This window comes from Cryptomeria japonica, chromosome 1 (genome assembly GCF_030272615.1).
Source record: "Cryptomeria japonica chromosome 1, Sugi_1.0, whole genome shotgun sequence".
In the NCBI taxonomy this organism is placed as follows: domain Eukaryota; kingdom Viridiplantae; phylum Streptophyta; class Pinopsida; order Cupressales; family Cupressaceae; genus Cryptomeria; species Cryptomeria japonica.
The window spans coordinates 586,855,181-586,881,167 of record NC_081405.1 but is presented as its reverse complement, the minus strand read 5'-3'; positions in this window follow the sequence as shown (position 1 = coordinate 586,881,167).

Below are 25,987 nucleotides of genomic sequence, written 5' to 3'. Positions count from 1 at the left end.
GGTGATAATACCTAATGAAGACTTAGCCACATTATCAAAGCCTTGATTGGGATGAGAGTCAGGCTCAATAAGGGATGTATCCACATTCATCTTATGCAATAGATTAATGCTACACACATTAAGGCCAAAACCACTATCTACCAGTGTTCGTCTTATAGCAATGTCATTTATGATAACCACAATCATCAAGGGATCATATTGATGTTGAATTTCGCTAGTAGGCAACTCATCTTGAGTAAACACAATTTGAGCTTTAGGATTCATCACAGAGTTAACCAAAGACACTATATTACTAGATGTATTAGGTGGAGGAACATTCAAATCTTTCAAGGCATCTTGTAACATTCCATGATGAGCGGAAGAAGTTTGGATCAAATCCCAAAGGGATATCTTAGCAGGAGTAGTTTTAAGTTGTTCTATGAGATCATAGTCCTTACTAAGCATTTGTGAAATACGAGGAGCTTGGGGAAGAATAGGTTGGGAAGGAGGAAGTGAAGTTGGGATAATTGGAGGAGGATTAGGCTGCCTATTATTTCTAGTATTATAGGTATGAGCAACCGCATTATAACTCTCTCTAGTCAGTTGCTTAGCATACTCATAAGGGCTCTTAGTAGAATAACCTCCTTGCACAGTAATAATAGGTTTCTTAGGAGTACAAAAAGAATCATTAGCATAAACACCTTGAACCACTAAGATAGGCTTATTTAAAGGTTGATAATTTTGAGAAGGACAAGCACCTTGGACAGTGAAGAGAGGTTTGTTAGGTGTTTCATTCACACGTATCAAATTGATTGAGGATGGTTTAGAGGAATGAACAAAATTGTTAGAAGAATTATTGATAGTCTTCTCTTGCACTAAAATCTTATCACAGATTAAATCAATTTTAGGAGAGAGACAAGGGGTAGGCATTGATGTTCCAGTAGGAAGAGTAATACTAGGAAAGGTCATATCATCCTCTATCATCAAAGGATCTACATGGGGAATAAACTCTCTAGGAGAAGGATCAACATTACTCTCTAAAGTCTCACTTTTGAGATGGAGATCTTTGAAAGAGATGTTAACCATCTTGTTTTGAACTAGGGTTTCCTTATGAGTAGAACCAAGTTGAGGAGAGAGAGATGCTTTATTTTTAGAGGGAGAATGATTGAGATTCAAGGAAGGTGAGAAACTATCAAGGGAGTTTTCAATATTTATTTCATCCCCTTTGGCTAGGGGTAGAGAATAATCTATACCTTCTTCTAATGGTTCATCCCAAATAGTGAGGTTGTTGAAAGGAATGTTTGAAGTATTGTCAATTTTTGGAGAGGAGATAACATTGTTTATTAATTCCTCATCCTTAGGAGGGAGAGCATCAATAGATGTGTTAAACTCATCCTCTTTCCTCAAAATATGTTCAATATGATCTTTAGGGGAGAGAGAATTAAGGAAATTGCTTTTTATTTCATCTTCTTTCTCTAAGGGATGCTTATGGGTAAGACAAACTTTAGGAGAAGGGTAAGCATTTATCATTAATTCATCATCTCTAGTGGGAATTTTGTTGGAAAAGGAAATGCCATCACTAGGAAATGTAGGGATAATGTCATCTTCTTGCACAAAAGGATCCTCATGAAGGGAGCGTTTTTTAGGAGTCACAAAGTCATCAAGGGCATCATCCAACAAAGCATGATCATATCTATTAAAAGGTTTATCTTTTGATTCAAAAGGGGATATCTATTCATAGAGGGGATCATTGAAAACAACCATGTTACTAGATTTAGTGGAAGAGTTGATAGGAATGTACCCTTGAGAGGAATCATTCGACATATCTTTCTCATCACAACGAAATGGCATAGTAACAATGTTTATGAGTTTTTGGTAAAATGAAGGTTTGGTATCTTTAGGTTTCAAAAACTCATCTAAAGATTCATCTAACTCATAATCATCACAAATATGAACATCTTGCAAATAAAAATCTGACATTTTGAAATAAAAATTGCACACAATGCAAAGAAACAAAACACACTCTTTCTTTTCCTTCCTTTTTTTTTTTCCTTTTTTTTTTTTTTTGAAAATGAAACTTAAATGAAACACGCTAAATCTAGATTTAGATCTAACAAATGTAATGCAAGAGAAAGCAATAATAAGATTCACGTCAGGTTCACCAAAATATGTAGCGGAAAAAGCGAGACTAGGCTAACATGTCCTAATCCTACCTTTTGACACACATTGTGGAATACGAAAGAGCCTAGAGGTATCACACAATTGGCTACTTCTTTTTGTGAAAGAGAGAGCCACAGGCTACCTATTAGGGTTTCTATTCCTTTGTTGTAATTGAAAGATAAAATGATGCAAGTTCAATTCTTAACCCCAAAGTGGAAGTATGAACTAGCAACAAGATTGCAGAATTAAGATTAAACAATGGAAAGTTGTAAACACAAGGACAAGACAAGAATGCAGATGTGTACCTGGAGTTAAAATCTCAGTGAAAATGTTCGGGATGGGGGCGTGGGTGCCACTGTCCTGATTCTGCTCCTGAAACTACTATTTTGCAACCTGAAAAGCTGTCGGAAAATGTTGAAACTTGCTGTCTGACAGAAGGACCAGGGCACCTAGCGCCCCTGTCCCAGGGACCAGGGCGCCCAGCGCCCCTGTCCTGGTAGGACCAGGGTGCCCCACGCCCCTGTCCTAGTCTTTTGCTCTGAAATTTGGTGTGTTGTTCTGTCTCGGTCAGCTTCCGTCGGAGCTGTAATTTGTGGCGTCGTCCAAATCCTGAAACCTGCACTTATATCTGAAAAGGTATGGTGGGAAGCTATATAGGGTTTTGCCTTAGTCAAACCCCCGCTTTGGTGATTTCCACCTCCATGAATAGCCAAGTTGTATTGTAAAAGTAGTGTGTGTGCAGACCTTGTGTGTGTGCAAGATCCTAAAATGCAAGTAAGCAAACTAGAGCAACCTAGAAAGTAAACCCTAATTGCTTGCAAATGATAATGTAAATGCTCTAAATCAAGATGCAAAGTGATCTAAAGCATGAATACAAATGATATAATGAAGCTTATGCAAAGACATGAAAACAACATGAAATCATACCCAACCCCAAGGGAGGGGTACAAGCCAATCTTCAGTCGGTGATCCCTTATTGTTCTTCAATGCCTTCAAAGCCCTAAATGGATGAATGAAATTGATAGATTCTTGATGGATGGATGTTGAATGTTGTTGAAGTCTTCAAAGATCTACTCTTTCACTGCGTAGAAGGCCCTTGAAACCAAAATTCGGATCCTTTCAAATGAAGAAAGAGAGCTCTTATATATGAAACCCTAGGTCTTAATTTCAACTTTTGGCCAACCTAGAGATTGAATCTCCTACCAATTTCTTGGGGTTAAGCTTTATTTTATGATTGGATCGCGCTCCTAAAATTTCGGGAAAAATGTCCGGGACTGTGTGCACTCGGGGCGCCATGGTCCTGACAACTTTTCACCAAATTTTTAGGGTCGTCGGATATGATGATTTAAGAGAGAATCCCGAAGTTACAGGTGATTTTGAGATGTTTTGACCCCCGAAATCAAGCCCCCAAGTTCAAAATAGGACCTAATTAGGGTTTTTGATTAAATGATGTATTGGAGGAATAAAATGAAAAGGGCACACTTTAATGAAAAGGGCCCAACTTTATAATGTAGATGATGATGAAATAGAACCTTAGACCTAATTAATTTAATTAATTAAGTGCTAAAGGGGAAATGCAATGCAAAAATGAAAAATGCGCCAAGGCGGGTGCTAAACTAGATGTGAAATTGTACCACCCTAGCAAGTGCGTACAATTTATGACACTATAGCACCAAAGTGGAAGAACCCATTATGCATGTCGAGGGTTCATGAACATCTTGCACTGACATGTTTGAATCATGAGGGGGATTAGGATCATGAGGGGGACGAGGATTGTGTAGTGGACATGGTTCAATGATAGGCTCTTCAAGAGATGGAATGGGAGAAATAATGGGATCATCAAAAGAAATGTGATCTTGGAGTGTATATGGAGCATTAAGACAAGGATCTTGTGGAGGATTTAAAGGAATAATTTGATCTTGACAAGGAAGAAGATCATTGGAATCCTCTTTAAAGGTGCTTTGCTCTTGACTTTTAATGGGATCATCGGAAAGGATGGAAGGGATATCTTGATCTTTCTTAGGAAGTGGAATGCCAATGGGATTTGAAAGGACATTGTGTTCATGAAATGGAAGGGGATCATTTGGGATTGAATGGACTAGGATAGCTTGATCTTTCTCGGGGAATGGAGTGTCAATAGGGCTTTGGATAGGATGGACAAGAATAGGGGAATCATCGTGAGTGTCTGGGAACATGGGGTCCTTGTCAACAACTGGATGGGATGATAAGGTTTCAGGATCTTGATCTTGATTTTTTTTAAGACACATTTCTTCATGCTCTAAATTATCCTCTTGACATGAGATTGGACTTTGGATATGCATGCAGGATTCTGACAAGGAATAAATGTTTTGGCATGAAGGAAATGCACTTTGAACATTTGTGATAGATTATGGCAAGGAATCAATGCTTGAACATGAGGAAGAGGGACTTACAATGGGGTCCTTTAAAATAGGTAATGGCAATAAAGTGCATGGTGGCATTGGGTCTTGTATTTCTGAAACATGACAAGGATGTGCATCATGAATTGGATTATCTTGGCAATCAATTATGGATAGTCCTTTGATAATTGTATCCTTGGGTGTACTATTTGATGAGGACAATATGGAAGGTTCTTGTGAAACTTGTAGAGGTGTAGGGATAGATGCCACTGGAGAGTCAATTTGTTTGTCGGGAGATGAGGCATTGCTAGACATAATTGTGTTATCTTGATCTTCCTCAAAGAACTCACTTGGTAATTTCCTTAAGAGCATTGCAATAAAGTCACCTTTCTTTCGAGGTTTTGACATGGTTGTATCTGGAATTTGAACTTGTTTGGCAAGGAGTTGGTTCTGGTCTAATGTCATGTTTTGATATTGGACTTGGTTCAATTGTTCCAACATGTTTGAAACTTGGCTTAGTGTGTCCTGCAACCTTTGTTTTTGAATGTTTGGTTGTGGTTGTTGACATTGATATGTTGATTGAACTTGTTGATATTCCACCATTGGTTGAACCATTTGTGGACATTGTATAGTTGGCTGGACATATTGTTGAAATTGGACCATTGGTTGTATATGTTGAACAATTGGTTGTGTCTATTGGAAATGTTCAAACTGTTGAACAATTGGTTGTGATGGTTGAAAATCTGATTGATAGTAAACACCTTCTTGTTCTTGTTGTGGAGGCACATAATGTTGAAATTGATGTTGTCTCTTTTCTTGAAATTGTTTCATCATCTCTATTTGGGAGAGGAGAGCTGGTATGTCTAATCGTTCAACAAGAGATCTTACATCAATTGGCTCAATCTTTGGATTTCGACCTAGAAATTTTTGAAACATTTTGGACATTTGTGATCTATTCTTCTCAATGTTTTTCACTCTTTGTTCCAAAATCTCATTTTCTTGAGCTAGCTTCTCCTCTAGTTTTTGTATTTGGAGACTTGTTTCATCATAAAAAGTTTGATCGATATTGCCTTGTTGTTGGGTTGGATATAATTGTGTTTGCCTTGGATTAAAATTTGATTGCATTGTCGGTTGATACGTCAAACTTTGTTGCATCATTGGTGCTTGGAACCTTGTTTCAATAGACATGTCACTATGCAATGTTTTTGGGATTTTTGATTTTAAAAGGAAGATGTATGATATGCAACTAAATGCAACCTAAATAGATGAAAATGCAATCTATGGCAAGAATGCAACCTATGTCTTTGTTCTTTTTTAAAGATTTTGACAAACTCATGAATGCAATTCTAAAAATGAGACCCTTAGGAAATTGAAATGATGTCTAGACCTCAAAGGACAAAATGACAATGTCTCCCCTATATGCTTAGATACTAAGCTAGGTTTGACCAAATGACATTGATGACAAAAAGACAAAAGTTTGATAAGGTATAGACTTCCTAGCAATGACTTAGGGTTTATTAAAAGATCTGGATTACTCAAGTATGACAAAACCTAGTTTTGACACTATATGCAAAGGGACAATTACTATGCAAATGACCCTAATATGATATGATAATGACCTAAGCTTGATGAAGAGACCTAGGGTATGCAAATGTGACCTAATGTTATGAGGACAAAGATGCAAATACAAATGTATGACAATGTCAACCTAAGACAAAACCTAAGGTTGAATTATGAAATGGTATTACTTCTAATGCAAGAGGACACATGCAAACGGATGACCCTTATTGATATGAAAAGGAGTATGACCTAGGTGAAACCTAACCTTGGTAATTGACAATGAATTTGGAAAATGCAAACCTAGGATGAACCTAAATCTAAGTTTGACAACCATGTTTGAAGGTGTTTTTGAACTTTGTTGAATGAAATGCTCTTGTGTTTGACCTTGTTTTGAATCAATTTGTCTTGTTTTTGAAATGAGACACAACTCAACTTTTGACAAGCAAAGAAGATAAGATATTTCAACTTAGACTCAAAACAATCATGCTCATTCACACATTTCTTATGGTAGGTAAAGACAGTAGGTACTTGAGAGGTAGACTTGTTATGAGATTCAAGGAGAATACATAGATGCTTGACCCCATGGGCTCCCCTCCACGACACTCACTTCTCAGGGCAGCCAAGCATTAGTCCCCATGGAAATCTCTCCATGGTGAACTTAGTATCTCTTCCAAGTATCCGAACTTGTCCTTCTCACGCAACTAGAAGGATTTTTGGCCTCTAAATACAAGGTGTTTAATAAGGATTTCTATTAAGCGTTACTCCTTGGTGTCACGCAAGCATGATTAAGACATAGGCCCACCAAGATACCAAACAAATGTAGTCGCGCAAGCATGATTTAGACCCTGAGGCCCTACTTAGATGTTGATATGAGAAAGAGTCCAAGGGTCATCACTTCCCAAGTAACAACAATTCCCACGTAACCCTTCCTTCAAAGCTTTTGCCCATCAGGTATTTATTTATAGTGAGTTAGAATGCCAAGGTATTCTAGCTGTACTCACTTTGGGTCATTCCCTTCTCATGATTGTCACTTGCTTGCAAAAGAAAGCAAATGGTCAGGAAGGCAGGCCCTCTAAAGGTAACAAACAATCTGAGCCATGAGAATGGTATCAAAGATCTGGATTTCTGATCACCCTAAGAAGGATGAGAGCATACTCTCCTACTCCAATGTCAAACTTGAAAATCAAAGCAAACACACATTCATTCCATCCTATTTAGAAATCATACTAGGTGCCTAATTATGAATTACAAACACAAAGTTTAGTTGGAGTACAAGGCAACCTGCAAAATCACCAAGTCAAAAGTTTGATTTGTTTGATCTTTGACTAGCAAACCTGCATAAAATTTGTTAGTAGTTCCATTTTTGTCTTTACCATGCATAATACCAAGGTGTTGCACAAAGAATCAGTACCAAAGAAAAACCAAAATGCAAAACAAAGCAATTTGTAAGTAAAAACACTACCTTTTACCTCTGTTTCTGGCCTTACACAAGCGCATAATGTCCTACACAGGCGCAGAATGCAGTAACACAAGCGTAGAATGAAGTAACATAGGCATAGATCCCTTTGACATAGGTGTAGAAGTACTTGACACAAGCGTAGATCCCTTGACACAGGTGTAGAATGCAGTGACACAGGCACAAAAGTGCCTAGAAAGCCCTGAATTACCCTGTTTCTTGGGTTTTTCACCTACAAATCAACTCAAAAGCACTCAAAAGCATGGTTAGGGGGTTAGTTCACATCGGGTTCACCAATTAATGTAGATAGGAAATGTGGAAATCATCAAAGCAAGTAGCAAATTAGCCTAGTTCAATCACGAAAACTAAATTGCAGTGACAATCCTAAAAACATTCAATAGAGAAAGGGAAATAAAACATTCAAATGCAAATGCAAACCAATGCAAACGTGAATGTCTCCTCCTGAAATCTCCATTGTTCTTCTTTCTCCTTCAAATAGCTTTGTTTGTGGATCTCACCAATAAGTGCATAAGCATAACATGAAAGCAAGATTGACGAGATAGCATAAAGATACTAGAAGCATGATTGATTGATCGATCGGGGTTCAAAAATGTGATTAATTCGATAATGTGATTAGATGGGCCTTTTGATTGAAGAAATTCATCCAATTTATAGATAAATTGGAGAAAAGACAAGATTAGCATGAAATTGATATTAGAGGCAATTGATCTCAAAAATGGCACAATTGAGTTGAAGGAAGAAGGTTATGACATATTGTTGATGCAAAGGTTAGATGACTAAAAGCCTATGACATCTTGCTATACCAATAGTATGATGCATGAGAAATTCATGCTTCCACCGAAGCACAAAAATAGGGAGAGACTAGAGAGAAATTAATTAGTGGAAATTGAATTTGACAAATTAGAAAATTAGGTGGAAATTAATGAATTGGAAATTAGGAAATTAGAAATTGATGAATTTAGAAAATTAGGTGAATTAACTAACAATTTTTCATTCATTAATTAATTCACAAGAAGAGGGGGAATTAATTAGCCAATTAAATAAATATTTAATTGTGACAAGAAGACTTAGGATAAATAAATAAGTTATTTAATCTAGAGGGAAAATGACAATCAAGATTAAATGAATAAATCATAAAATCCTAGAAGTTGAATTAGAAATGCAAGGACGACAATTAGGTCTTGACAAAAGATAATTGATGTCTATTCAATCATGATTTTAATTGGCAGAGGATAAATGTTGATAAATGATTTGATTGATAAATGCACCAATTGACGAGGAACAATGACTAATTGATCCAAATTGATATGATTGAGAAGGATGACGATTGATGACAAATCGATCACAAAATGACAAGATTGACAAATTGATAAGGATCGACCAAAATCATAACTGAAAATTGTTATCGACAAGACCTAATTCGAAAGTGAGAAAAATGAGGAATGCAGAAGGAGGACTCGATGCTCGCAAACAATAAAGACCAAGTGCGCAACATGGAAGAAATGTTAATGCGATGCAAAAACCCTAAAATAAGGCAATGCACAAATGTTAAAGTATGACTCTGCAAGCATTGACCATTTTTAGATGTCTACAATTGCTATCAAGGAAAATAATCTAGTACTAGTGGATTCTACAAGTTGCATTGCTGAGGAGAAAGCTTTGGCTACTAATATAGAAGAGAAAGATGAATGAGTTATTGATAGTGGTTGTTCACATCATATGATAGGTGATAAATATTTCTGAATATGCAGATGTATGATGGTGGTATAGTAAGATTTAGAGATGATAAATCTTGTGTAATTCATGGTAGATGTGCTATTTTTCTTGATGGTAAGCATAATATTGATGATATCTTATATATGTTGAAGGTTTGAAGCATAATATTTTAAGTGTTGGATAGATTATTGATAAGGGATATGGTTTGCAATTCGAGAATGGTAAATACAAGATTATGCATGCCTCTAGTATAGAGATTCCATCAGGAACTAAGACTAAAGGTAATATCTTTCATTTGAATGTTGGTGAGAAAATTTATTTGAATTCTCAAATAGATGAAAGATAGTTGTGTTATAGAAGGATGTGTTATGTTAATTTTGACTACATAATTAGTTCTACTCAAGCTGTTAGAGATTTGTCTAAGATTGTGAAACCTTCTGTCACGAATCATTTTTTTAATAATGTGCATTTTAAATATTTAATGTGATTTTGAAATGAAAATAGATTAGATCATTCATAATCTAGTGTGAGGAAATATTGTATGCATTTTTACTCCTGCAATTGATATGAAATTTGACATTTAATATTATTTTGGGTTTGTCAATACTGATAAACTTTCGAGTGCAAGTAATGCAGGATCAGGTGAAGGAGGTCAAAGGTGAGAACATGAATTAGGTAGAATTGTTTTTAACTAAATGACTTCGATGGAAAAAGGGAATCTCACACACCACATTTGCATATACATTTATCTTTGCAATTATGAATGAAATATTATGTTAAATTCGACCATATAGGATGAAAAATTTATTAATGATTGAATTATATAGTGATTCCATGATTTCATTTTCTTTGCGTGAAATTATCGATTATGTTTGGTTTTCAGAATTACATTTTAGTCGTATGAATTAGGAATAGATTATAAACTTGTATATTCAGAAGTGAATATAGTTCATGATTTATATTGAATATTTTAGTATGATTAATTAGTCGTTGAATAAATTGAATTATATGACCTAGTATATAAAATGATTAGTCATTTGGTAGACAACTTGATTTTGTCAATTACACATATTTGTAAATATAGATTTTTAGGCAAAATTGTAAATTTAATTAAGTCGAATATTGTTATAAGCTATAAAAATGACTATTCATAAAACGTATTTATCTAACATATACGTAAATTATATATATTATAACTTTAAACATATAAGATTATTATTTATATTGCAAATTATAGATAGTCACATTTTAAAAGGTGGTGGAATTATTTTGAAAAGAGACTATGTCACATGACCAAATGAAGACCGATTATACTCGAGTCGACAAATACATATCAGCTAACTTGGAGTTAAAATAATGATTAATATGACTCGAGTGACATGGCATAAAACTGAGATGTTAGTTTACACGTAGAAGATATAGGTTTTAATGTAGGAATTTGAGGATGTTAACGTGGAGTTGATGGTATGCAAACGTTGGATTTAAAACAAAGACTTTAGTTAACATTAGTGATGCAAAAACTAGTGACTAAATGCATGGATTGAATGATTTTAACATGGATAAATAGCATGCAAATAGTTTAGTGAACTTGGAGCAGAAAAATAGGGAACGTGGCCTTGAATGGATCGTTAAATCTACCATTGCACATGTTTGAATCCCACGCAGCAAGAGGAAGACTCTTAGTAGTGGCATAAACCAAGCAAGTTAGCCTCAACGTGGTGTAGACCTGGCAGAGATAGCAATAAAACTGCAAAATACAACACATAAGAGCTTGTTACATCTTCCAACCTCCCTATTCAATTGATCAAAACTACTGTAAACACGATCAAGGGAGAATAGAAGTAGCAAATAACTTAGAGATAAACTCACATCGGGAGGTAATGTCGAGATAGACTGCTATCGTGGTGTTAATCTTGCATAATAATAGCAAAAATATAACAAAAGATGCCATCTCTCTCAGACGTGGAAGAGTAAGAGGAGATGAAGGTCAAAGATTTCTAAACCATTGCAATCACCGAGCCCTTAATAAAGGAGTAATCTTAGGGAAAAATTACATAAATAGAGGGAGAAGATAGAAGAAAGGATCATCTTTTCTTCGCTAGCAAGAAAGAACGAGAGAATCAAGAAGAGAAGGATAGAGTAGAGAAGAAGATATTTTGATAATATCGAAGAGAGAAATAGAATAGAGATAGATTTGATAGGAATAGTTTTGAGAGAGACTTGCGAAGAAGGGGAGGAACTATTTGAAAGATTGATTATGAGATTATTGCTTATGAAAGTTTATTGTTTTCCAAAATATGAAAGATTGTCTTTGATAGATATATTAGACAAGTAATGATTAGTAAGGAAAATGATATCTCTATTTTTGTTTAAAAAGAAAGATTGTATTCTCAATAGAAATTTGTGTTTGAGGGAACAAAGCTAGGGTTAATCTTGAGTTAGAAAATTACCTTTCGGGATGGGTGCCGAATGTGGATGTTTTTAGGGAGAATAGTTGCTTTTTCCAACTATTATTTTTCTATGCATGGCATTATACTCAGCTGAGTTATTACTTGAATTATCTATAGAAAATGATGGAAATTCCTTATTTATGCTCTCTACCACATCCTAGTATGATAGCGAATGCTTGTTTCTTAGAATGAAGTAGAAAAATGAAAATGCATATATTATTTAGGCATGCACTAGATTCCCTCTTTCTTTCGAATTCTTTGGTTAAACCAATTCGTGCAGGGTTGGGTATTCTTGATTGACCAAGAATTTTGAGGAAGCGTAAGCTTCAAAGTTGGGTGGAAAAAGTGCCTGATTCTTGTTCTTGTCTGCGTTCAAAGGACTGAAGGAAGCGACTCAAACTAAAGATTGACGGATGCATCTTCTTGTATATTCTTAAGGCAATTTGGAAGCCTAAGTAGGAAATAAGGACTTCTAAGTGAGAAATTGTATTATTCATTTGCATTATAATGATATATCTATGAATGTTTTTATATCCATATTCGATGTTTTCTTATATCTTGTATAAAATATGCTTTAAATTTGAAATTTAAGTTTATTTATGAATAAAGAGTAGTTTAGGGTTAGATCCTAAATTGACGTCTTTACATTTTGGTATCAGAGCCTAGGGTTTATAACACTAGGACCTATATGAGTCACTACATTACGATAAATTTGTAGATTAATAGTTTTATGTTTAAACATTACAGAAATGGTGCGTACCAAGCAGATAGCCTGGAAATCCATAGCTGGGTATGCCCATTACCTAAGGGTCAAGAATGATCCTCCATCTCCTATCAAGCTGGTTTTGGATGACGTCCCTTTTGAAGTGAAAATAGTCCCAGAAGGAAGTGTTGTAATACCTTCTGAGAAGAATATTCCTGTAAAAGAAAAAGAGCCTGAGTTAGAATACTCACCTATAAGGCCAATAGTGATAAGTTCTGAAGAATCCAAGGAGTATACTCCTCTAAGTGATGATGAATCTGAGGGTTATACCCCTCTGAGTGAGACTGAATCAGAAGGATATACCCCTTTAAGTCCTAATGAGTCAAAAGAATACACTCCCCTGACTCCTCCCGATGAGTGATGTAACGTGTTACAACACTTCTATAAAAATGTCTTTCCTTCTTTTATCAAATAAAGGTGTATTCCCTTCTATTATCAAATAAAGATGTATTCCCTTCTATTATCAAATAAAGATGTCTTCTTTTGTATTTTGAGTTAAAAATTGTGTATTTCTTGATGATATCTATATGTATTTTGAACCTAACTTGTGTTATAAATTTGAATGAAGTAGATTGAAAATTATTTGATACTGCTATATTATAAATTTATATTGGTTTCCTATAATAGTCATTAAGAGTATTGAATCTCTATAGCTATAATAAAAGGATAGATATTAGGGAGCATGATAGAAGTTACGAAAATGTAACATTGCAAATATTTTTCTTTTTCACTAAGAATTATCAACATCTCCCTGATGCAAAATTGTTAAAAATAACCTCAAGAACCACATGGGAAGGACCAAGTAATGGAAATGAAAGGTTAGATAAAATTCTTGACCTACTCAATCAGCAAAGTGCAAGGATGAATGATCTCGAACAAGAGGTTTGAAGGGTTAGAGAAGTCCGATAGGAAGCCCCAAGGGTTGAGGAGCAACCTGACAACCAAGCCAGAATAGAAGAAGAGCTGGCAAAAGATTTGAAAAGGAGAGCCCCACCAAAGTTTGATGGAAAAACAATTGGCGATGGTGCAGAGGCATGGGTAATTGAAATGGAGAAATATTTTGGTCTCTGCAACATCTCAAATGAAACCAAGGCAGTTTGGGTTGCTTATCAGTTGTCTGGTGAAGTTGCTACTTTGTGGGACAATGAAAAGTCAGAAAGGAAATTGCAACCAAGAGAGATCACTTGGGATTTGTTTTTACAATCCTTCAAGAAAAGGTGGCTTCCATAGTTATTCTTCGACAAGAAGATGACAAAATTTCAAAACCTTACTCAAGGTAATATGTCGGTAACACAGTACTGGGAGAAATTTACAAATCTCCTTAAGTATGTTCCACAATACCAGATGGATGAAAGATTCTGCATTCAAAAGTTCATTTGGGGTTTAAGAACCCATATAGGAGTGGAGGTGGATATCCATAATCCATTAACTATGGTGGAGGTATTTGAAAAGGCGATTAAGCAAGAGCAGAAGTTGCAGCAATTGGGGAACCTCCGAAAGAATGAGAATAATCGACCGAATTTTGGGAATAGAAATTTCCAAAGGAACCACAATGGCAACAATCGATAGATAAGAAATCTTAAGAGGGGACCCAACACTTAGGAAAAAGGAAGAGCGAATCAGGATGGAAACAAGAAAGCAAACAATAACACCAATGCTCGACAGAATATGGACAAAGGAAGGTCAGGTGGCCATCTTGGTCCTAGGGATGGGCGTTATAATTGTGGAGGGAGTCACTACACCTCCAATTGTCCACAACGTACTACAGCATAGAGAGGAGCATATCAGAAAGGAGCATTTCAACATCATATTCACACTGCTATCGACAATCGTCAAGCTAATTTCCAAGCTGCACCTATCCAGATTACAGGTAAGCTCTTTGGACAAACAGTTTCTATTTTAATAGATATGGGAGCTACTAAAAGTTTTACTGATCCACAAGTAGTTTCTAGAATATCTGTTAAACTTAGATATATTTCAAATTCATGGATGGTTTAGTATGGAAATCAAGGAGAAAAGAGGGTAGATACTTGTCTATTTTGCAGTGAATTAGAACTTCCTAGTTTCCAAACCCAAGTTAACCTTTATGTTGCACCACTAGGATCATATGATGTGATCTTAGGTATTAATTGGTTGACTGATCATAAAGCCATAGTGAACTGTGAAGATAAGGTCATTAGTTGCATGGATGTTTTTGGGAATTCTGTTGAAATTTTTAGGTCTCAAAATCCTCTTGAATTGAGATACATTTCAGTGATGCACCTCAGGAAGGCCCAAAGAAAAGGATGTTCCATCATTGCCATCATGGTTAATGATTTGAATAATATAGAGAAAATTCCTACAGATTATCCTATCCTTGTAGAGTTTCTAGATGTCTTTCTAGAAGATCTTAACATGTTACCACCTAAGAGAGAGTTTGATTTTTCTATAGAACTCTTACCTGGAATGGAGCCGCAATCTAAGGCTCCATATAGAATGACAACAATAGAAGTGTATGAGCTTAAGGCTCAATTGTAGGAATTGCTTAAGCAAGGTTTTATTAGACCAAGCGTATCCCCGTGGGGTGCACCAGTGATCTTTGTAAAGAAAAAAGATGGTACTTTGAGGTTATGCATTGACTATAGGATGTTGAACAAAGTAACCATAAAAAACAGATATCCTCTGCCAAGGATAGATGAATTATTTGATCAAATGAAAGGTGCATCTATATTCTCCAAGATTGATCTTTGATCCGGATATCATTAGTTAAGGATTAAAGATGAAGACATTCCTAAGACTGCATTCCAAACAAGGTATGCGCACTATGAATTTACAGTTATACCATTTGGTTTAACTAATGCCCCAGCAACATTCATGAATCTCATGAATAGTATTTTCAGAGAATACTTTGATGACTTTGTTTTAATCTTCATTAATGACATATTGATCTATTCTAAGAATGAAGAAGAACATAAGAAGCACCTAAGGATAGTTTTGTAACGATTGAGAGATCGTAAACTTTATGGGAAATTCTCTAAGTGTGCCTTCTTTCAGGAAAAGGTGCAATACTTGGGTCATGTCATATCCGCTGAAGGAATTTCAGTTGATCCTACAAAGATAGAAGCAATAGTAGATTGGCCAACACCCCAGAATGTTTCAGAAGTTTGAAGTTTTATGGGACTTGCTGGATATTATAGAAAATATGTGGAAGGGTTTTCCAAGATAGTGGCACCAATTACTTCACTTTAGAAAAAGGAAAAAAGGTTTGAAAGGACTGAGAAGTGTGAGGAACCATTTCAACTCCTAAAGAAGAGATTGACAACAACACCAGTATTAACAATACCATATCCCAACAGACATTTTGTAGTAATTACAGATGCCTCGGGTGAAGGTGTGGGAGCAGTGTTGATGCAAGAAGGAAAGGTGGTTGCATATGAATCACGAAAGCTAAAGCTATATGAGATGAATTATGCTTCGCATGATTTAAAACTACTAGCTATTGTGCATGCAGTACAAATGTGGAGACATTACCTTTTAGGGAAGCCTTTTGAGCTTAAAATAGATCATTTAGGATTGAAGTATATTTTTACACAACTTAACCTAAATGCAAGACAGAGAAGGTGGCTTGAATTTCTAAGTGAGTATGACTTTGGTATTGAATACATCCAAGGGAAGGAAAATAGAGTAGTTGATGCTCTCAGCAGAAGAAGACACCTATCTTCTATGGTTACAACAAGGACAAATTTGAAGAAACAAGTGTTGCAGAATCTTTCTGAAGATGAACATTATTTAAGAGTTAAACAAGCCTTGGAAAGAGACTCTTCAGACCATCATTATGATGGATATGAGATAGAACTAGAGGGTATTTTGAGATACCAAGGAAGGCTGTACATACCAGAAGGGGGAGAGTTGAGGAAGTTGATATTACATGAGATGCACAATACACCTTATTCAGGACACCCTGGAATAACAAAGATGGTAGTTGATTTGAAAACATTGTATTTTTGGCCTAAACTCAGGAAAGAAGTGGTTGAGTATGTAGCACAATGCCTGGAATGTCAAAGAGTAAAAGTTGAACATGTTCATCGAGCATGACTTCTATTCCAACATGTTATTCTAGAATACAAGTGGCAGGTAATCAGTATGGATTTCATCCAAGGATTACCGATGAGTAAGAATAAGCATGACACTATCTTAGCAATGGTGGACAAGTTGACTAAAGTTGCACATTTCATACCTAGAAGTCTAAAAGATGGATCATTTGTTCTTGCAAAGAAATTTGTGCAAGAAATTTTTTGGTTACATAGAGTTCCAGAAACTATAATATCTGATAGGGATACTAGGATGACTTCCAGATTTTGGACAACATTGAATGTAGCATTGGGAACAAGGCTAAATTTTAGCTTAGCATATCATCCTCAGACGGATGGCCAAACAGAAAGGGTTAATTAGGTAGTGGAGGATCTTTTGAGAATGTATTGCATGGATCAGCAATACAAATGGGAGGAGTACTTGCCCTTAGTTGATTTTGCTTATAACAACTCCTTTCATGCATCATTAGGGATGAAACCTTTTGAAGCACTCTATGGGCGAAAATGTCGCACACCTATCAGCTGGGATAGACTAGAAGATAGGATCATTATTGGCCCAGACTTACTCAAGGAAATGGATGAGCAAATGGTATTGATTAAGAGTAGATTGAAGGAAGCAGCTGACCGACAGAAGAGTTATGCAGACCGAAATAGAACTTTTAGACAATTTGCTGCAAGAGATAAAGTCTTTTTGAGAGTCAAACCTCATAAGAGCTCTATCTCGTTTGGAAAATCATCAAAATTGGCTCTAAGATATGTGGGACCCTTTGATGTACTAGAGGTTATCAATCTAGTTGCTTATCGATTAGCTTTACCCCCTACTCTAGCTCAAATCCATAATGTGTTTCATGTGTCTTTACTGAAACCTTACAATGCTGATGCATCTCATATTCTTGATTGGAAATCCTTACAGGTTCAGGATCCAGGGGTGGTGCTAGTGGAGCCCAACTAAATCCTAGATCAGCGTAGTGTGAAGCTATGTAGCAGAGATTTCACTCAGTATAAGGTTCAGGGGGACCAATATTCTGAGGATAGTGCTACATGGGAGGATGCTGAGATGATTGATCGTCATTTTCCTCATTTGCTTTCTTAGGAAATAACTGCTATTTATTTTGGATATTTTGAAACAATTATTTAAATTTTATGATGTAAACTTGGATAGCCTGTGTGCTATTGGTATTATTATTTGAATTTGAGGTATGATTGACATTTTATGAGATATTATTGTTTGTGATTATTGCTGAGTGGCAAGACATCGAGACGATGTCTCTTCCAAGAGGGGAAGGATGTCACGAATCATTTTTTTTAATAATGTGCATTTTAAAGATTTAATGTGATTTTGAAATTAAAATAGATTAGATCATTCATAATCTATTGTGATGAAATATTGTATGCATTTTTACTCCTACAATTGATATGAAATTTGACATTTAATATTCTTTTGGGTTTGTCAATACTGATAAACTTTCGAGTGCAAGTAATGCAGAATCAGGTGAAAGAGGTCGAAGGCGAGAACACGAATTAGGTAGAATTGTTTTTAACTAAATGACTTCGATGGAAAAAGGGAATCTCACACACCACATTTGCATATACATTTATCTTTGCATTTATGAATGAAAAATTATGTTAAATTTGACCATATAGGATGAAAAATTTATTAATGATTGAATTAATTAGCGATTCCATGATTTCATTTGCTTTGTGTGAAATTATCGATTATGTTTGGTTTTCGGAATTACATTTTAGTCGTACAAATTAGGAATAGATTTTAAACTTGTATATTCAAAAGTGAATATAGTTCATGATTTATATTGAATATTTTAGTATGATTAATTATTCGTTGAATAAATTGAATTATATGACCTAGTATATAAAATGATTAGTCATTTGGTAGACAACTTGATTTTGTCGATTACACATATTCATAAATATAGAATTTTAGGTGAAATTGTAAATTTAATTAAGATGAATATTGTTATAAGCTTAAAAAATGACTATTCATAAAACGTATTTATCTAACATATACGTAAATTATATATATTATAACTTTAAACATATAAGATTATTATTGATATTGTAAATTATAGATAGTCACATTTTAAAAGGTGGTGGAATTAGTTTGAAAAGTGACTATGTCGCATGACCAAATGAAGACCGATTATACTCCAGTCGACAAATACATATCAACTAACTTGGAGTTACAACAACGACTAATATGAGTCGATTGACATGGCATAAAACCAAGATGTTAGCTAACACGTAGAAGATATAGGCTTTAATGCAGGAATTTGAGGATGTTAACGTGGAGTTGATGGCATGCAAACATTGGATTTAAAACAGAGACTCTAGTTAACACTAGTGAAGCAAAAACCAGTGACTAAATGCATGGATTGCATGATTATAATGTGGGTAAATAGCATGCAAATAGTTTAGTGAACTTGGAGCAGAAAAATAGGGAACGTGGCCTTGCATGGAGCATTAAATCTGCCATTGCACATGTTTGAATCTAATGTAGCAAGAGGAAGACTCTTAGCAGTGGTATAAACCAAGCAAGTTAGCCTCAACGTGGCATAGACCTGGCAGAGATAGCAATAAAACTATGAAATACAACACATAAGAGCTTGTTACATCTTCCAACCTCCCTATTCGACTGATCAGAACTACTATAAACACGATCAAGGGAGAATAGAAGGGAGAATAGAAGCAGCAAACAACTTAGAGATAAAATCACATCGTGGAGGTAACGTAGAGATAGACTGCTATAGTGGTGTTAATCTTGCATAATAATAGCAAAAATATAACAAAAGATGCCATCTCTCTCAGACATGGAAGAGTAAGAGGAGATGAAGGTAAAAGATTTCTAAACCATTGCAATCACCGAGCCCTTAATAAAGGAGTAATCTTAGGGAAAAATTACATAAATAGAGGGAGAAGATAGAAGAAAGGATCATCTTTTCTTCGCTAGCAAGAAAGAACGAGGGAATCAAGAAGAGAAGGATAGAGTAGAGAAGAAGATATTTTGATAATATCGAAGAGAGAAATAGAATAGAGATAGATTTGATAGGAATAGTTTTGAGAGAGACTTGCGAAGAAGGGAAGGAGCTATTTGACGAAAGAACGTCAAGGTCGTACAAACCAGACCAAGTTTTCAAAAGGTCAGAATTCCTTTGTTTATGGTTGTTATTGTTATGATCTGGTATGAGAATGCATAGAATTAGAAGCTTTAGATATTAGGTATGATTATCCAAATTTGTTTCATATGTCATTATCTTATTTGAAATGCATTGTAAATCATTTTAAAATAGAGGAAAAGAACAGAGAGAAAAGATGTTAACTAATTGTTAATAACGTATTTTGTCCAAAATAATTAGTTCTAATTCTATTTTAAGAATGTGTTTGCATACTTTTTGGTTATATATGAGATTAAATTCATACATGTATAACACCTTCTCTTGCATGTACCTTATTTAGTCGAAAGATTGATTATGAGATTATTGCTTATGAAAGTTTATCATTTTCCAAAATATGAAAGATTGTCTTCGACAGATATATTAGACAAGTAATGATTAGTAAGGAAAATGATATCTCTATTTTTGTTTAAAAAGAAAGATTGTACTCTCAATAGAAATTTGTGTTTGAGGGAACCAAGCTAGGGTTAAGCTTGAGTTAGAAAATTACCTTTCAAGACGGGTGACGAATGTGGATGTTTTTAGGGAGAATAGTTGCTTTTTCCAACTATTATTTTGTTGTGCATGGCATTATACTCGGTCGAGTTATTACTTGAATTATCTGTAGAAAATGATGGAAATTCCTTATTTATGCTCTCTACCACATCCTAGTATGATAGCGAATGCTTGTTTCTTAGAATGAAGTAGAAAAATGAAAATGCATATATTATCTAGGCATGCACCAGATTCCCTCTTGCTTTTGAATTCTTTGGTTAAACCAATTCGTGCAGGGTTGGGTATTCTTGATTAACCAAGAATTCCGGGGAAGTGTAAGCTTCAAGGTTGGGTGGAAAAAGTGCCTAATTCATTTTCTCGTCTGCATTCAAAGGATTGAAAGAGGCGACTCAGACTAAAGATCGACGGATGCATCTTCTTGTATATTCTTAAGGCAATTTGGAAGCCTAAGTAGGAAATAAGGATTGCTAAGTGAGAAATTGTATTATTCATTTGCATTATAATGATATATCTATGAATGTTTTTATATCCATAATCGATGTTTTCTTATATCTTGTATAAAATATGCTTTAAGTTTGAAATTTAAGTTTATTTATGAATAAAGAGTAGTTTAGGGTTAGATCCTAAATTGACGTCTTTACACCTTCTAATCTTGTATGCAAATAATGTAAGTTGGAAAAGTAAAAAATAATTTCATTCAAACATAAGTTTCATACATTGAATGGATTATTATATCTTGTGCACACTTATTGGTGTGGTCCTAAAATAGTGCGAAGTATGTAGGGTGACATTTATTTCATGTTGTTGATTGATAACTATTCTAGAATGACATGGGTTACCTTTCTAAGGGAGAAATAAGAAGCACTAGAGAAATTCAAGATATTCAAAGCTAAGGTGGAGACAAAGTTAAAATTGAAGCTAAAGTGTATGAGATTTGACAGAGGAGGAGAATTCACATCTGATGATTTTGATTCATTTTGTAAAAAGCATGGAATTAGAAAACATTTATTTGCTTCTAGAACCCCTCAACATAATGGAGTTGTTGAAAGGAAGAACAAAAGTATTTTGGATGTTGTAAGGACTATGTTGATTGAAGGGAATGTTTCATAGACTTTTTGGAGAGAATTTGTTAGCATTGTTGTATAGACATTCAACTGGGTGCATGTAAAAGGTGATTCTGGTAAGAGTCCTTATGAGTTATGTTTTGGTCATATTCCTACAGCTAGATATTTTAGAATTTTTGGAAGAAAATGTTATATCAAAAGAGATGAAGATATAAGAAAGTTTGATGCAAGATGTGATGAAGGAATCTTATTGTGTTATTCTACTAAGAGAAAGGCCTAACGATGTTACAATGTGAGGTTGAGAAAGATAGTGGAATGTGCAATGTGAAGGTTGATGTATGTCATGGAAAGAATACCAGAGAATATGGATATGAGTTTGATGATCAAGATGTTATTTAAAAGCAAGTGCATTCTGAGAGACTAAAGTAGAATGATCTGGTAGAGACAGTTAATCTAGCAATTGTTTTTGCCAATGAATAAGTTCAAGAACTTGAGAATTATAATAATCAGAAGACTCTGAGGTATGTGAAATTAAATCATTCATAAAATCAGATTATTGGTAATAAAAATAAAGGCATGATGACTAGGAGAAGGATTGTTGGCCAAGAAATATGTTTGGTTTCCAAGATTGAACCTAAATGTTTTGTTGAAGCTTGTAAAGATGAGAATCGGATAAAGGCTATGGAAGAAGAGTTGAATTAGATTGAGAAGAACAATAGGTGGGAACATATTTCGAGATCTATAAACAATAATGTGATTGATACAATATGGGTGATCCGAAATAAATTGAATGAAGTCGGTGAAATCATTAGAAACAAAGCAAGATTGGTATGTAATGGATATTTATGGATGGAAGCTAATGATTACGAGGAGACTTTTTCTCTAGCAGCTAGAATTGAAGATGTTAGATTACCTCTTGCATATGATGCTTATAAAAATTTCAAGGTATATCAAATGGATGTAAAGTCAACCTTTTTGAATGGTGATTTTGAAGAGGAAGTCTACATTGAGAAACCAGATGGGTTTTCTTTATCAGATGGAGGAGACATGGTATGTAGATTGAAGAAAGCACAATATGGACTTAAACAAGCCCCTATACCTTGGTATGTTAGATTGGATAGGTATTTGATGAAGTTGGGATTTTATAAAGGTACTGTTGATAGTAATTTATACTTTAAGGTTGATAATGATAACATTTTGATTGTTAATTTTTTTGTTGATGACATTATTTTTGGAGGAGATGATGATTTGAGTAAGAAGTTTGTTGATGATATGTAAAAAGAGTATGAGATGTCTATAATAGGTGAGATGAAATTTTTCTTAGGATTACAGATTGCATAGACTGAAAAAGGCATTTTCATTTTGGCAATCTATGTATATGAAGGAATCATTGAAGAAGTTTGGGGTAGCTGATTCCAAACCCATTGGAACTCCTTTGGTGAGTAGATACAAGTTGTCTAAGCATGATGAATCTCCAAAAGTTAATCAAACCTTGTATAGATCTATGGTTGGTGGATTGCTATACTTGACTCAAACTAGACCAAATATTATACATTTTATTTATCTTTGTGAAATATTTCAAGTTGATCCTAAAGAAAGTAATGTTACTGTTGTGAAGAGGATTTTTAGATACTTGAAGGGGATAGTTGACTATGGATTGTGGTATTTGAAGAATGATGAGTTCATGTTATGTGCTTATATTGATGTTGATTATCGAAAGACCTCTACTAGTGGAGCATTATTTTTGGGAAAAAAGTTGGTTTCTTGGGCAAATAAGAAGCAAGATGCTATTTCTCTATATACTACATAAGTTGAATACATTGCTGCTGATAGCAACTCTACTCAGGTAACTTGGATGAAGCAGATTCTAAAATGCATTAGAGTTATTTATGATGAACCTACTATTATATATTGTGATAATTCAAGTTCTATTAATATTTTGAAGAATTAAGTATTGCCTTCTACAACAAAGCATATCTCAATCAAATATGATTTCTTGAGGGAGAAAGTTAGTGAGGACGAAGTCAAATTGGAGTATGTATCTACAAAGGATCAGATTATAGATATTTTTACTAAATCTTTGCCTACAGATACATTTATATATCTGAGAGATAAGTTAGGGGTCTCTAGCCCTCCTGATGAGAATTAGATGCATTGAGATGCATCAATCCGATGGACTTCATAGTCTTATCTTCTTATCTGGATTAATGAGTGGGTGTTGTTGCTTAGAGGGAGAAGTCAATGTGTGGTGTTGAGATTTGTGAGTTTATCTTAAGGGAGAGACATTATCTAGTAAAAGGGGAGAGAATAATGATTTGTATGTGTATTTGGGATTGTTGTCAAAGGGTGAGAGGAGCATCTAAAAAAATACCTTATATCATGGAATCTTTGTGTGCATTATCTGAGGGGGAGATTGTTGGTGTTGATTTCTTTCTTTGCATTGGTTTTTTTTCACATCCATATAATACCATCAATGCCAAAGGGGTCGATTGTTGGGTATTGTTGTTGCTAGGATATGTTATTGTGATTGATGTCAACATATTCCTGTGTTTTGGTATTTTGGTGATTGCAGAGATTTGATTTGGCTAGTTTGTCTATTTGATATGTTGAATCAACTAGAGATACATGATTCAATGTTTATTTCATGATGCTAATTGGTGATTTGATTAAGTTATAGATTTTGGTATAAGTATTGGTTTTTTAGTATCCAAAATTGCAGTGTTCTGGTATTTGATCTGTTATGCTCGGGAATGATTATATCTTGAGTTATGGTTTTGGGAGAGTGTTTGGGATGTTCATGTATATCTTGTAATCAGATGGTTTATGATTTGGTTCTCTGCAAGTTATCTTTCTAATCCCAGTTGTTGTTGTTGAGTGTTCTTGAGTATCAGTGTGTTGATCAATAGAGATTTGATTAAGTGGTGTTGGTACAACCATTGCACATGGTTCTAACATGCTTGTTGGTGTTTCCTAATCATGTCCTATTTGTTTTTCTAGTCCACATTGATCATTGTGTGTGCTATTGAGGATCTTATGGGTTCGGTAATGTTCTTCATGTTATGAAATATTTTCGATGGTGTAGCCTATTGTGGATGATCTTCGTGAAATTTTTGGTGGTGTTGCGTGTTTGAGGATTTGATTTGGCTCCATGCTATGTTGTCATGGCAATGTATTGGTCTAGTGCTTGATCTATCTATCATGTGATGTAATTTTGAAATTAGGTTTTAAGGACTGAATCGACCTCGTAGTCAAGGTTGATGATTTGTATAAATAGGTGCTATATTCATGTAATTTGGTGATAGGTGTTGTGTTTGCATTATCAAAGATTAGTGTATGTGTGAATAAGTGAATTCATCTTTTAGTGAGAAGTGTGGAGCGGAGAGTGTTGCAAAGGAGACAAATGTTCTTAACTGGAACTGTCATCAGGCATTTGGAGATGCTATTCTTTTAGTTCATGTAAACCCGATTATTTTTCGAATGTTCTTGTAAGGTAGTGAACCTTCCCTAAGGTTTGTAGCCTTTATATTTTGAGCAGTGAGCTCTTGGAAGTGTCTCTAAATGTATGTGCATTCCCCATTGTAACATTTACACGTACTACTGCAGAGTATCATCTTACTGTGGGTAGGTTCCCACCATTGTTTTTCCCTTAATTGGGTTTTCCACGTCAAAATATTGGTGTTATGTGTGTTGTTGTTATTGTGCTAAAATTGTTTAATTCGGTGAAAACTAATTCAGCCTCCCCACCCCCTCCTCCCCCTCCTCAATTTCCTTCATTGTTGTTGCCAATAGATATGTTATGATGGATAATTATGTCATTCATTGATATGCTAGAAATGTAGGAATAACTAGGCCAATTCCTTAGGGAAAGCTCATTATTTATAGTAATGGTTCACTTGAATGACTATGGGGTGATCATGTAAATTGAGATTTAGTATATACAAGTCCATTTCTCTTCTACTTATGTAAATTTTATCTATATAATTTTCTCTTAGGTTGTCGTGATTTAGAGATCCTCTTTTTTGTAAGAACTCGATTGTGTATAGTTAAGGGTAGTTATTGATACACGGTATTCTCTCATTGATCGAACCTTTAGAATATCAAATGAATACATTTTAAATATTGTGGAAGGCAATTGGAAAGAACGCAAGAGATTCTCCAGATTTTATAGTAATGAATGTCTCCTTTTAATGCTTTTTGAGTTATGAGGTACTTAAGTTGAAGATTTATTTGGTAATCTGCAGTGATTACACTTGAATTATCAGCCAAATTTTTCCCATTCTGTGCTTCCGCCATGTTATCGTAGTCGACTTTGAAAGCATCATCGATTTCCTCTCCAAATGAAGAAGGTGGGTGATTCCTGTAACACCATGGCCCACCACCCACATTGTTGGAGAAAGTGCTGAAATCATTAATGGCGGTGAGAGCATCATAACCATCACTAATTTGCTTGAAATTTTGCATGGGTTCTACTGCGTTAACATAGTCAGCTATGAAAGCATCTTTGATTTCATCTCCGCATGAAGGAATTTGAATGTCACACTCTGCTCTTAACATTGTGCTCTCACTCCCCGCAAGATTCTCAACAATGTTGATGTTCTCTTTTTTGTTCTCATACCCTGCTGAAGTGGCCGTCGTAGAAATGAATTGTGGTGGGAAGTTACACGGCACTGTCATCGAAGAAGACGGG